Raw genomic sequence first — 16,062 nt, forward strand, 5'->3', positions numbered from 1 at the left:
TTGCACCACTATAAAGATTAAAAAACACATCAGCTACCATCTAAGCTCACATTAGCTGCAGTGACAATGTGGGGAAAAGACGGCGACTAATTTGTTTCCGTTTATTCCATTTCTGTCAACGGTAGCAGCGTGAAGCCTGCCGTCTCCCACACTGACAACATATCATTAAGTGCCGTTTCCATTCGCTGCTTCTCTGCGATAATTTAGGAGATCATCTCATCGCGGCGGCCTCAGATCAAGAGAGCCTGCAGAGCCACGGCGTGGAGCTTTTTCTTCCCTCCCCCCTTCTTCATCAGCGTCAGATCGTCCGTCATCATTAAACAGGAGCTGGTTTCCTGCCGCCCCAGTCAGAGGGGAAGACTCTGCCACCTCCAACATGATCAACATAGACTCAGATTAGAGGTGACCACCCGCTAATGGCTCAGCGGCCGTCGTTTAAACCTCGCCACCCCCTCGGCAACAAAAGCATAAATTTTCATGAAGCCCCTCCAATTCCCTCCAATTCTCTTAAACCCTTCAAACAGTAAATAATTGAGCCTTGTACTCAGCCGGTCTTATCTCTGCAGGGTGTTGCTCTCATGAAGTGGCTGTTTGCACTCACACTCATTTAAAAACCAATGGATAAACTACACACACATACACAAACTCCCTCCACCCTCCACCCCTTGCTCTATTAATTTCTTCCTTTCTCTCTATTCCTGTCATTCCTGCACACACACTCCTGCCCCAGGGGGTCTGCCTCTTCCCTGCTTTCATTAAATCATAAACTGCGGGCCAATGGGAGCTCTTCGTCATCATTAATCCAGATTAAACACAAATCTCCAGTCCTGACTCACACCCACAGACGGTTATTTAACGCCGTTACTCAACATAAGTCATCATCAGCGGCCATATTGTACGTCTGTTATTGGGACATCTTTTTAGAAAATATGTTTTTTCCCACAACAACTCAAGGTTGTTTAAGGTCTGTTCTTTTCCACCGTTTGCTCATAAATTGATCCATCTGACATTTTGGAGAGAAACAGTCGCTCCAAACCCAAATAACCAGTCTGTCCCTGCTGTCTCCCCACATTTTCCTCCACGTCTGTCTCAGTGCCAGAAGAGATTTTTTTAAAAGATAGGAATGTATAGTGTGGGAGAGAGAGAGATGCCTGTAGTGGGTTACTCATGTTAATGTATTTCCAGGCTGAAGTAGATTGTTGCAAAGTCTCTTTGGGTGTATCAACAACAGCAATCTGTTTCATGGATTCATTATTAAGTTGTAGGGTTGGAGTTTACTTTACACAGGGAACTTTAGACATGTGATAATGGACAGATAGCTTGGAGAAACAGACAGGAGTACAGCACGAGAACAAAGACATGTACTGCTGTGGACTGGGGCCGGCAGCAAATCATATTTTAGTGTTGTTCAAATACTATCTATCCGCTATCTGTGTCTGACACAGGACTGTTATACGTACGGCTGCACAATTAATGGCAATTTTATCGAAATCGCAATATGGCCGACTTTCGAAGAGTCGAAGGCCGAAGTGTAAAACTAATATTTTGTGTGTGACAAGACCATGTTGGGTGTCTGGTGTGGTAGCCAGCATTGCAGAAACATAAAACTTCTCTAAAGCTGATAAACAATATCACCTCTACTGTACACCTGGTTTACAATGTGACAGTAGAAAACCAACCAAAACAACTCAACAGCAGTCCAGCACATAATACTCTCTAACATGAGTATTCACATTTCACCACTGTGTAAAATCAACAGCATGGAAGCATCATAGCTCACTGAGCCATAAATAAAAACATAAACAAAATACTGAAGCAGACAGCACATGCTATTAAACAAGCAACAGAGAAGCAGAAATTAGCAGCCAAGAGAAGCCAACACATCAGGTTTAGCAGCCTCATACAGCAGCTGTGATATCAACAAGTAGGCCTGGCTACACAGCACACACTCACCTGAGCACCAGCAGCTGCTTCTCACCTGTGAGAGGTGAAGATCAGCAGCAGCAAACACAGTTATTCCCTGCACAACATAATGCCGAAGCTTCATTATCAAAGCATGTCAGCATGTTAGCTCCATCAGCAGCATCAGTAGAAGCAGCAGCAGGTGTTCTCAGGTGTGTTGCTGCAGCAGGTTAATAACAGAGCAGACTAAGGGGGGCGGGGCTCTGTCGCTTTAAATGAGCTGCTCTGAGATCAGAGGGGCGTTTGATTTATGTCTCAGCAGATAGAGGAGGTCATGTGCAGAGTCTAGTTCAAGTTGTCTAGCAGTTTAGGTTTCAACAGTGGTGGAAATAAAGTAAGAAAAAGTAGAAATACCACAGTATAAAAATAATCCATTACAAGTAGGCTAAAAGTAAAAGTACAGAAGTATAAGCAAACTGTAGGCTGCTTAAAGTATCAAAAGTGCTATTGGCTACTGTGAGTTGTCTGTTATAGGGCTGTCAATCGATATATTTAATCGCAATTAATCGCAAATTAATCACAGTTTTTTATCTGTTCAAAATGTACCTTAAATGGAGATTTGTCAAGTATTTAATACTCTTATCAACATGGGAGTGGGCAAATATGTTTGCTTTATGCAAATGTATGTACTTATTTATTATTGGAAATCAATTAACAACACAAAACAATGACAGACATTGTCCAGAAACCCTCACAGGTACTGCATTTAGCAAAAAAGAAATATGCTCAAATCATAACATGGCAAACTGCAGCCCAACAGGCAACAACAGCTGTCAGTGTGTCAGTGTGCTGACTTGACTATGACTTGCCCCAAACTGCATGTGATTATCATAAAGTGGGCATGTCTGTAAAGGGGAGACTCGTGGGTACCCATAGAACCCATTTTCATTCACATATCTTGAGGTCAGAGGTCAAGGGACCACTTTGAAAATGCCCATGCAAGTTTTTCCCTTGCCAAAATTTTGCACAAGTTTGGAGCGTTATTTAACCTCTTTTGCGACAAACTAGTATAACATCGTTGGTACTAATTGATTCCTTCCTCCTTTTGTAGTTTCATATGATACCAGTATCTTCGCTCTAGCTTTAAAACTGAGCCCGCTACAACCTCCGAAATATTCATTGAATTTGTATCCAACAGAGAGAGAGGCAAACATCATTCTCCGTACTGCTTTGCTTTTTCCTTCCATCCTCTCCTCTCTCACCCTTCATGTGGCCTCAAGGGAAGGACTCACTAATCATGGCCCCAATTCTGTCTGGTATCACAACCGCATCCTTTTCCTCAGGACTGTGTGGCCCACAAAAGTCCAAAGTCTTTCCCATCATGCATACTGGAACGTTGGTTCTGCAACACAGACTCTCCTCGGAGAGGGGGATGAGGAACAGAGAGGAAAAGATGAAGAAGGGAGAGAGAGGAGGGATGGATGGACTCCTTGGAGATCCCAGGTGTTTAAACATGGCAAAAGTGATACTGTATCTGCGCTCACTGCTTGACCCCTGCTAAAGTAGGGCCAAAGGTTTTACCCGTTTGGAAAGATTTTAAAATGTTTGGCCACCCTGGACTTCTAACCCCCGAAAGGCACAACTAGACCACACTGTCAACCATCAGACCAATGAAGTTCCTAAGTTAAATAGTTTTCGAGTCCTGCTCCGGAAACGAAAGTGTGACACGCGGACGGACGGACTTAAGGACACTTTATACCCCCGACTACGTTGTCGCGGGGGTATAAAAAGGTGTCTTATTACACACAAATACATACAGCTTAGATACAGCTTAAAACATTCAGCATCAGGAACAGAAGTGAAGACATCCAGGGTTTTAAAGCAAAATAAATGTTTTGCTTTTTAAGAAGCTGGTTCAATATTTGTTCAACATTATTCTCCTGAAACTCTCTTACCTTCGTTGTGACTCAGCAGTTGTGACTCAGCAGTTATGAATCAGGGTTATTTATTCACTCTGCCCTCTTCAGGGCCAAATGTAGGGTTAATAATTCATAAAGGTGGAAGACTGAATCAGAGTTTTAAAGTTTCAACTCTTACCTGGCTAAATAATGAACGGGTGGTGCGATTTTAAAAGCATCCAGAGACAAAATATTCTGCTCTTTTTTGGCCTTTTTTAAATTCACCTTAAGCCCTGCAGCTGACCCACCTACACTATGCACACCTCCCACACCACTTCTTTCATCTCCCATCTTTTACTTTCTCCTGCCCCCCCTTCTTTCAATTCATCCTCTTTCCCTTTATATCCACCCCCTTCAATTTCCTCCTGCAGTTACTCCTCTTTTCTCTGTCTCCGTTACTATCTCTCCTGTTCTTCATCTCGGTGACGGACCATTGTGCTTGGCAACACGGTCGCCTCGAGTCAAAACAACACACACAAAATGTCTCGGCTGCAGTCTGATGAGCACTGATAGTCACAGCTGAAATGTCACGGGTAGAGCCTGCTGCTAACTCTCAGCACATCTATTCCTCCACACTCCACGCTGATAGAAAAATCTAATTGAGAGCTTAGAGTATCATCCATCTGCCGTGTCAAGTTCTGGCTCTATTACATCCAAGTATTTTCATGCAAATGATGATGTACCAAATTAGAACAGCTTAGTGGAAACTGCAAAGTTTGATAAAAATGTCTTTTATATTCCCAAGAAGTATTTTTAACGTGCTTAATGCTGAAGCAGACGTCTTTGTCTGCAAATGGTGATGAATACACATTAGTGGTATACTTCTTCATGTTGTCTGTCAGGGGAGCTGCTATAAATAAGCCCATAAATATGCTAATAACGTAAAAACATCTACATTTCTGTACTTTCTTGCAGTTTTTAAAAAATGTTTCTCACCAGTTGGATAAACCCTGGAGGTTTTGTATGGTGCCGTTACACAATGTCAAGGGTCTGAATCCAACTAAAACCTTTGTTTTCATGTCTCTCTCCATCTCGACTGTACAGTACATAATCTAAAACATCATCTTTAAATATGATGGAGAACAAGGGAGACAAACGGGAACAGGATAATGAGGGTGATTTTGTTGATTTTGCAGTGATACATAATAAAACAATCAAGACCAGGGCCAGTGCGAAGGACGGAATACAAGACCCACCAGCAACATTTAAAATATTTTTTATTATTTGGATTTTTTCCAATTCTATCTATTAAAATGTATTCAACAACAGACTCTGGTGGGGAAATATGCAATGCCTGTTATGTGTATTGTTTTTATTATACCACTGTAAATTCCAGATTCAGATTGGCTGAAAGGTATGGATTAACTTTTAGTAACCAGACAGTATAACCTGACACCCATGATGTATGTGTTTGTTTGCAGTCCGTGCCCATATTAAAGGGAGAGTTTGGGTGTTTTGAAGTGAGGTTGTATGAGGTCCTTATCCATAGTCAGTGTATTACCTACACTACAGGAGATGACGGTCTGCACGCCCCCAGTTTGGAGAATCAGACACGGGAGCAAAGCCATGTACTGCTGTGGACGGGGACGGCAGAAATTTTAGCCACCTAAAAGAAAGGCCCACCTAAAAACAAAAATCGAAATCAGTTTAAGTGTACGCTGTATTTACAATATTTTCACCGCTTCATCTTGCCGTCACACAGCCCTTTCCAACAAGGAACTGATCTGTATAAGTGAAACTTATATATGCTCTCTTCAAAGCCACCACGCTTAGTTGATAAAAACAGTTTAGATAAGTTTCACTAAATATCACTTATCGAATATTGTTTTTTTTTTAGGTGAGCCTTTCTTTTAGGTGGGAGGAATACATTTTGCTGCTGTCCCCGTCCACAGCGGTACATTGCTTTGTTTCTGTGCGATAACTCTTGTCTGCTTCTCCAAACTGGAGCGTGCCGACCGTCATCTACTGTAGGTAATACGCTGACTAAGTACCTCATACAACCCCACTTCAAAACACCCGAACTATCCCTTTAAACTCTGTAACAGCGAGGTGTAGCTGAAGAGCTGGGAGGGTTATTTTGCGTAAAACTGGTAAATAAATGGTCAGTGAGAACCACAACAATTTGATTTCAAACATGTTAAATATTTGCTAGAGTCTGGATGTCCAAATCAACTGAAAAATATATGAAGCTTTTGGAAGTAGCTACAGTGAAGCTGATAGCCTGCGGGTCTGGGGGACAGCTGCAGGGGGAGAGGAGAGAGGGCAGAGACACACAAAAATAAAAATAAAAAGATGTGAAGGAGAAGTCTCGTGTAAGAGAGGGAAAGAGTCAGCGATAGAGAGCTAGCATGTTTAAATCAACCGCATGTAAATATATTGAACATAACATGGAATCTGCCTATAATATACCATCATGTTAGTAGAAACAAAACACACGTTTTTTCTAAAACCAATCAACAAATAATGAATTATATAAAAAAAATGAACATGGTTTCCATGCACCCGTAGCACAGCGTGAGTGTGTGATTGTTAAAGAGTGGCTTCAATTGAACTGAATATCCTCATTGCAGTCACTGTGTGCAGACGGTCTGGGTATGATCGACGTATTGCTAATACAACGTTTGTGTTGCATCAGTTCAGAAGGTGAGAAACAGTTTGCAATAATGTTGTGAACTTTCGACTCTTTCGTTCTAAAAATTGTGATGTGCCGGGTTTTTTTTGACCATCTCTTCCAACCTGCTGTACCATTTAGCGAGGAGTGTAAGCAGAAGCAAAAGTGAACAAAAGGAGTGGGAAGAGACGGAAGGAAGCATCTCTGCCCTTTATTTTAGTCTGAATACGAGGAGGGAGAGGAGGAGGAGGAGGAGGAGGAGGGAGAGGAGGGTGATGGGATGAGATGAGACATCCAGCACTGCCCTTGAGGAGGAACAGCAGTACTGGGGAAGCCTGATGAGAAGTGGAGGGCAGAGTGTGTGTGTCACTGAATGTGTGTATAAAACCTCACCCTATTCTAAATTTCATTTGCACACACTCATTAAATTAATGAGACTAAATAAAGCACTTAAAATTTGAAGTGTGCACACGTGATTTTCCACATAGCACGTTAGCAACATCAGCATATGCATGCATGCACACATACGTGTGTGTGTGTGCAGAGAGCAGGGTAATGAATGACCCTCAGTTTACCTCAGCTTCTCTCAGCTCTGTGATTAACCACCCCAGATATATCCCAAATTAAATATGTGGGTTTCAACTTTAACCCCCATGGAGCAGCTCGGCACGGCACGGCCAAGCCCAGGGCCCGGTGCAGCTGTTGCGGCCTGGCGATTAGAGGGCACTTTGATTTGATCCAAAACAAACCCAGTGTGGTGAGGCTGAGACTAAAGTAAGAGACGGATACAGCTGGCGATGACCCCCAAAATAGTCGTAAAACAAGACTCCAACACACTGTTCAACATTTTCAATAGAGTTGCAGGGAAGCAAAAGCTTGTCATATACTTAAGTACCATATTTACTTGTCATGTGAATGCAACTAATATTTTCAACTTCGTAAAATTTAAATGTGGTTGTGTTTTTCCTAATTGTTTGTTCCCTTTGTTTGCAAAACTTACTAAAGGAAATCAGCTGGATGGAAAGACAAATAATTGGTGACCATTTTAGGTTTTGATCCGGATACGGGATTCCCTGATGGTAAAGTCTAATATTGTTTGATTTCCAAGTCGACTGGTCAACCTTGCATTTCTGTGCCAAAGTCAAACATGAGGGTTTGACTTTGGCTATGTTAAAATACAGATTCTGCAGCTTTGCAAGTTGAAACTGTTTGTAGAGGTTTGCACTGTAATAATGCCTTCTTATATTTCAGTAGCAACTGTATTTTGTCAAACTGCTGAGAGGAGCTGCATCTTTACAAGGATATTCTAGCTTATGCTGTTTTGAGTAGAGCAGTGGTTCATTTTCTCATGGTCAAAATGCTGTTTCACAGACTTCCATGCTGTCAAAAACATTTTCGGGAGTGAAATGCTGGACTTGTTCTGCCTGAGACAAACATTATAAAGTATGTCCTGCTCCGACTTATATGACCTGTAATAATTAGGTTCTGATCTGGATTTAGGGGGTTTGGACGGCATAAATCATGGAAAAGTTTAATATTCTGGATGTCCGAGTTGGCTGGTTTACGAGCTACTGTGTCAAAAAGTCAATCTTAGTTAACAAATAATAAAACACATGAACTGTTACAGAAGCTGCAGCTTTGCTGATTGTACATGGTAATTTCGAAAACTATACCTATTTTGACGATCATTTTGGATGAATATTTCTTTTGAATCTGTTTCTCTGCCAGAAAGCTTGGTGGCTCGAGACCATCTGTAATTTGAGACTCGTCGTTTCAATCAGCTAACGTGAGTTCACTCAAAGGAATACGTCCTGTCAGAGTAAATAGCCATACAGCTCACTGGAAGTTGATAAAAGCTTCAGCTAAATGCTTAAAATATGAATGCATCTTTTGAGAAATGTATTTTTCATTTGTGGGCACGGTTAGATGTAGGCGATATGAATCAACCCATCCAACAGTATCTGGTTTCTATTACCAACTCATATCACCAGTTTTCAGCACAGCAGATCATCAGGTTCAAGTGACTGAATGGTTTCTCATATTGTTTAAATCAAATCAAGTTTATTTATGTAGTCTAAAATCACAATTTGGTCTCTGTCTTTGCAATCTATACAACATACTGTCCTCAGACCCTTGATTCAGATCAGAAGTTGTAGCAGTGTGTTACTTTGAAGCTTTAAATGTTTGATTGACTTAATTACCCAGAAAGCATGTAACATGACATCAGTAAAGAGCACAATCCTTCAGGAAGCACTTGCAGTGAGACTATTTCGCTAAATAGCTTCAATACATACAGTAACTGCCTATGGACAGAAAAGATTCAATGCTAATTTAAGGTCTTATTGTTAAAATTTTTATGTGGAAAAATCATTTAAAAATAATGCATCCACAGAGCTTTTAGAAAGGTGCTGAATAAAAGTATGGCTTTTCCTGAATTAATCATTTAAAAAAATGTGGCAGGTCCAAAATGAATGTTTTGTTTATCTCTGTGGAACATATCTGATGTTTGGTTCCCTCTTCTAACAAGGCTTGTGAGCCAATAGTAAAATGACGTTGGTATCTTGTGGTGTCTCTGGGTCGTCAGATAGTGTAGAAAAAAACGGATAAATGGTTGAGATTGACGGTAAGTGCCTGGCAATGACTTGTTGTGAAGTAAATACAAGGGAACTCACTTCAACCAACTGGGTCAGTTTGTCATGTCTCAGATCAGCTTCCCTACTGCAGCCCCAAAATTCATATTAAGCCACATATGCCTTATTGTTCTGTGTCTATTGTGTATGTATTTATGCAGAGACCATTTACAGTATGCCATGTAAATGTCCACCATGTCTCTTCTTCAGCTTCTTCCATCCTGCCCTTTGTCCGTCCATTCACCGTGAAAGTTCAGCACAGCAGCGGCCATTAAACATTTAACGGCTGACTTTTACTAGTTTCTCGGAGCAACAAAATCCTTTTCCCTCTGCACATGAATATGCAAGGAGACTGTGTCAGTGCATGAGCGATATGAAGGCAGACCAGGGCACGGTTACAGTGCTGGCTGAAAGCCGCTGTTGTGTAGCCTTACATCACATCATCTCCTGGTGCAGAAAGGCACACTACTGGAACACTAACCCATTAGGCTACAATCTCTGCTGGCTCTTTTTTCTGTGTCACGGCTTCCCTTTCTGTGTCATCACAGCTGGAACGCATGCGGAGGTCCCCAGATGGGTGAGTCTCTCGACTTGGATGCAGAAATATTGGTATTTCTGTCACTGCAGTCCAACACTCTGCAACAGTGACAGGATTTCCAAACAATTCTTGGTGAAGCTGCAAAGACCCGCTGAACTCTAGATGTCTTTTTGTTTCACATCAATGCTGTGGCTCCCGTACCGCTCAGAATGTTTTTTTTTCTTACAAGGTTTTGTGCAATACGATGTGACAAGACATACTGTAGTTTAATATAAAGACATCACAACAAATATATCACTTTTAAACTTAATGTAGCCTCATTTTAACCTACGTGCCTAAAACCATTTAGATCTCTTGCCCAGTAGTACAGTAAGCATGTAGGATGTATAAAGAGAATCGGATACAGCATTTGAGGCGGGGTCCTGTTCATTCCTATGAAAGTTGCTCAGTGGCACATGAAGCATGAAGCGTTTGACTTCCGACTATAAAATTACTCAGATCTTCCGGTGATCTTCAGTATCCATTGGGCCCATAGAGCAAGCGCAGTAGCGTTTTCCTTTAACTCCACCTCCCAGCCCTCGGTGCCTTTTCCCAATATGAGTCTATGGGAAAAAGTATTTTTGGGCCCAATGGGATCACGTCCACCGTTTGGCCACTATGTAAGATTTGCTTCAAAGCCCGGCGCTCTTCCCGGGGGCTTGAGTCAGACGAAGAGTCTGCAGCCATGCTAGCAGCTCTGCAAGGCTGTGTAGCCGTGCTTTGAGCTAAATGCTAACATAAGCATGCTAAAATACTCAAACTGACAAAATATGCTGATGTTTAGCAGCTTTAATGTTTAACATGTTTACTGTCTTAGTTATGATTAGCACTAAAGTACAGCTGATGATGGGAATGTCATTAGTCTTGCAGTGTATAAACTTGTGTTTGCCGCAGAGCTTATTTTCTGCAACATTCCAAAACCCAATGGAAAAAAAACCATTGGCTTTTTGTCGAGGGAAGCTGTGCAATTCTAATTTCCGGGTTGGCATACAAAAATAGTCATCCCTGCAGCACTCTAGTAAATATATAATTTCTGTAAATTTTCAATTAGAAGGAATTAAGCATTTGAAGGGGGAATTTTTGTGCTAAAATACTCAAAATGACAAATGATGCTGATGTTTAGCAGGTTTAATGTTTAACATGTTCACTATCTTAATTTAGCATGTTAGTATGCATAGTTAGCACTAAAGACAAAGTACAGCTGAGGCTGATGTCATTGGGAATGTCATTAGTTTTGCAGTATATGCTCATAAACCATGATGGCGCTAGATGAAAAGTGAAAGGATCGCCAACTTCGACCTTGAGGGGAACATGAATGCAATCCATCCAATGTGACATTTCACTCCAAACATTTCAATCTCATGGTGGTGCTAGAGGAAAATTTGGGATGAGGATTTGGATTCATCATATGTGAATCATGAACTACTAGGCCATCCAATTCTTGTCCAAAGTGGTGGACCGACCCACCGACTTTGCCATCCCTAGAGCCACACCGCTAGCCTGCCTAAAAGTCCAAAGAAATACGAATTTCATGCTATATCAAGACAATGAAAAGCCCAATTGATATATTTACAGTACCAAAGAGTCTTGTGATCGATATAGCCTATGGACTGATGGCGCTTTACAAAACAGATCAATGAGTTGGTTAGACTAATCCATCAGCCACGAGCTATCACGAGAGTCAAATGAGCCTCATTGAGCCACAGATACACAAAAACTGTAAACACACAGAAATCACATGAAACCACAGGACAAATTAAGGTCAGTTTCAAACATTAACCGATGGGAGCAGTCCAGCAACATCACAGTGCGTTACTGTTGTGTGACTTGCTCAGAGGCACAACAGTAGTATTCCCTATGGGAGAGCATTACTCATTCATACACTCCCCCAGTTTTTGCCAGTTGGTATATACATCTCCGTCACAAGCCCACTGTTCTAACCTGTGGGCTTATGTTGCCCTATTTACACAAGAAAATGAGTCGGAGCATTTGTGTTTTTGCTTGTAGCTGAATTTAATTAAATAGGCCTATATATGAAAAGCTGTGTGTGTAGCTGTCACCAGTATAGAGCCACATGACAGCAAGCTCAATGCCACAAATAAATGAAATTACAATGCAAGATTTTAAATGTAACCTAACAACTTTTGTGATCCCTTCACTTTTCATGTAGCGTCACTTCTGGTTCCCTCGTCTGAAAGTTAATGTGTTTTTTTAATCGCTTTTTTTCGTTAGATGCCTGAAATAAGGTCTGTGGTTAACACAAGCTTAAGAGATTTTAACATTTTGTTCTACGATATAAAATACATCAGTAAATACCCCTCTTGTGAAATTTCAAGATTTTATATCTTATAAAGAGGCGGTGGCTAAAGTGGCTAAATGAGTCTACTAAACGTCATCACGCCGACTCGTCCGCCTTTACAGCCTCATTGTGTATACTTGCGCTCATGTGACCGTGGTGTCATGGTGGTGTCGTTTGGTTATAGCCTAACATTAGCTTTTTACTTATGGCGATTGAATTCAGACTTCAAAAATCCAAAAACTGTGTTCATTGGTGGAGATTATTCTATAGATCAATGGAAAAATCCCATTGACATTTTGTCGAGGGAACCCGGGTTGGTCTACAAAAATACGTCATCCCTGCACCATTCTATAGTAAATATATTATTCTGGTAAATTTTCAAATTAGAAGGAATTACGCATTTTTAGGAGGGATTATTGTGCTGCACTAACACTCTAAGGAGCCAAAAATAGCAACATCAGGCTACCATTTATTAATAATGGATAAAAGGCATTTTTCTCAGGAGTCGGCGGGAATCTTAGAGAGGTCAAACACTTTGATTTCCAAGTTAAAATCTCTCGCAGGTGTAGGCTACTTTTCCCTATACATCACTTTAAGCAGGTTTTTGTCTGCATCCTTTTGTGAGCTAAAATAGAAGCATTCAGGCCTCACCTGGCCTGAGATGCTCCCCGCTGCTGTGTGTGAAGAGAGAGAGAGAGAAAGCTTTATACACACTTGCTTGCCTGCATGCCCGTGGCTGTATGTCCTCATAAATGTGCAAGTACACGACCATGTGTGTGTTTATGTGTTCACTGCATGCCCATGTCTCTCTGTATGTATGTGTGTGTGTGTGTGTGTGTGTGTGTGTGTGTGTGTGTGTGTGTGTGTGTGTGTGTGTGTGTGTGTGTGTGTGTGTGTGTGTGTGTGTGTGTGTGTGTGTGTGTGTGTGTGTGTGTATGTGTGTGTGTCGGTGGAGGAATCCGGTCCCCGAGGGGCTCGTGGTGTTACAGACTGTCCTGCTGCTTTTATTAACCAGTTGCTCCTCGGGGCCACATGAAAACACAGTTGAGCTTGTTTTCAGCAGACCGAGCGTCACAGAGTCGCTGATGTCCGACCCTCGAGGGTCTCACCGCCTCAAATCATCGGCCCCCAGGGTCAAGTATTCATTTTTATATTGTATTTTTTAGATATCATACACATACAGTTGCTTTCATTGGAGGCCCAGGTCAACCTCAGTGGTGGAGAGCACATTTATCAAGTACTGTTATTAAGTACATTTTGAGGTAATTTCTAGTATTTCTATTTCAGGCCACTTTATACTTAACATAAATATTCTATACATTTATTTGACAGCTATAGTTACTACAATTACATTTTTACATATGAAACATAAGATCAGCTTAGTAGTAAGATAGATAAATTCTTAAATATTGATCTACCCAACTGTATGTTAAGTAGGCCTTATTAAAATTTGTAAAGCCTAAACACTTAGTTGATTAATCAGTCTATCAACAGAAAATAAATCATTGTTCCATCTCGACCAGCTGCAACATGCAAATGCTGCTTACTTATTAAGGCATAAACAATAATATAATAAGTATTAAGTATGAAGTACAGTATGAAATGGAGCATTCTGCTAAATTAGTACTTTATCTTTAATTGCGCTGATAGTATTTATGTATTTGTAATTGGGTAAAATTTAAAACGCAGGACTTGTAATGAAGTATTTTTACATTGTAGTATTTTTTCTTCTACTCTAGTAAAGGATCTTACCAGAGCTGCAACGATTAATCGATTAGTTGTCAACTGTCAAATTAATCGCCAACTATTTTGATAATCGATTAATCGGTTTGAGTACTTTTTAAGAAAAAAAGCTTCTTAAATGTGAATATTTTCCAGATTCTTTATTCCTCTGTGAGAGTAAACTGAATATCTTTGAGTTTTGGACAAAACAAGACATTTGAGGACGTCATCTTGGGCTTTGGGGAACACTGATCAACATTTTTCATAATTTTCTGACATTTTATAGACCAAACAACTAATCGATTAATGGAGAAAATAATCAACAGTGAAAATAACCATCGGTTGCTGCCCTAGATCTTATACTACTCTCTCTACTGTCAACCTCATATCCTCTAACATCTACTAAATATGACACCTAAAAACAAAGCCCTCCTGATCTATGATTGATAGTTTTTGTTTGTTATCCTTCCTCTCGCCTTGCTGTGTTTTTTATTTTTTAATACCCACTCCATCATTGGTGAATCAGTCTGATATCATTTATGCATCACATTTGGATGCGGTGGCAGATAGGGTGTTTTCAGTGCTCATCATGTCTCCAGCAACACTGGAGCAGAGAAAGGCGATTGCAGCACAAGGTGCAGGAAGGAAGGACATGTGACATGTGAGTGTAAAAGCGTCTCCCTTCCCCCCCTCAACGCTCCTCCAGCCTCTCTGTCTGAATTAAATGGGCCCTGTCTTCTCCTCCTCACGGCTGTAAACACTGTAAAAATGAATGACAGACGCACATTATTCTTCACCCTGAGAGCTCCCTGTTGTGCAGACAACTCTCGCAAAAAAATGTTGTGTCATTTTGTCATTTTCGGTCCAAAAACAATTACTTAGCAAGAGCATGCGTGTTAATAATAACAGCGGGCTGACAGATGTAATTGTTGCTATTAACATTTTTTGTTTTGAAAAGGAGGCACAGAGTGTCTTAAACATGACAAGTCCTCTTTGACTGGATACACTGAGCCTATTTTGGTGCCTGTCTGTGGAATGATTTCCATTATGTTGCAGAGAAGCCACACACGCACACAAAGCAAACCCAAAATGCTTACATGCACACAAACACACTAATAGACACATACGTCAACTAAAACATTAATTAGACCCACAAAAATGTCTCAAACTCCACTCGCATGCAGATGCACAAGCACAGATTCACATTCATTAAACACACAAGCTGAAATATTCCCTTTGGTGAAGTAAAAGCAGAGCAGCCGGCTGTTTGGTGTTTATTTACAAAGCAGGAACCCGGGCCATAAACTCAATGCCCAGAGGCCCAGAGAAAATGACGAGGGGTCTGCGTTCGTCCAAACCTCTTTCATGTTCACTTGTATTTAACGAGGCAAATACCAAACGAAGGTGGTACTTCAGGCGAAGGAGGAGGAACCGGATGGTACGTTGCTCTCTTTCAAGCGATGAGCTTGTGGTCGGCGATGGTCCCGGCGGCGTTTCACTGTGCTCTGATGATTTTACCAGATGACACAGTTTTAAACATCAGTGCATCTTCAGCAGAGACACACGTGCACGCATTGAAAGGAGGGGAAGCATTCATATGCTTATTTGGGCCACTAAAGCCAAAAAAAAAGGGGGGAAAGAAATCAAGTTTCTTCTTTCATGCCCATCGAAGCCAATTTGCATTTGTGAGCATGAGAAAAAAAAAATGCTCATGAGAACACAGACACCAATCAAGGATTTCCCCCAGCAGAGCCTTCTTCATGCTTTAACATTCAAATGAGCTTACAACTGAACTGTCTGAACAAGAAGATGTCCATTTCCCCTTTAAATCGCTCTCAGCGTTTCCAGTGTGCTCCCAAAGTCCCACTAACATTTAGTGTGTGTGGACGAGCAGCAGGGGTTGTCTCTTGCTTTTACATTATTAAGTTAGTCTTCAGCTTCAGGAGAAATGTGCTCATGCAGTCGCAGATTGAAATGCAAAAGAAGCAAGTCGTGTTTGATTCTACATTAGTATTTTGAAAATGTTGAAAATGTTCTAAAATAATATAAATTCAGTATCTTTGTTTTTTTAGCCACACTAGCAGTCGGTCCACCACACTGATACAGACTAAATGGCTCAACAACTACATGATAGATTGCCAGGACATTTTGTACAGACATTTGTGGTCCTCAGAGGATGAACCCTACTGACCTTGGTGACTCCTGACTTCTCCTCTGGTGCCACCAGCAGGCTGACATTTGTGGTTTTGAGGGAAATGTTTTGACCACAATTGGATGGATTCGAAAAACATTCATGTTCCTTAGAGGATGATTTTTAGAGGATGATTTTTTTGGTGATCCCTCAACTCTTCATCAAGCACCAC

This window comes from Sebastes fasciatus, chromosome 1 (genome assembly GCF_043250625.1).
Source record: "Sebastes fasciatus isolate fSebFas1 chromosome 1, fSebFas1.pri, whole genome shotgun sequence".
NCBI classification, from domain to species: Eukaryota; Metazoa; Chordata; class Actinopteri; order Perciformes; family Sebastidae; genus Sebastes; species Sebastes fasciatus.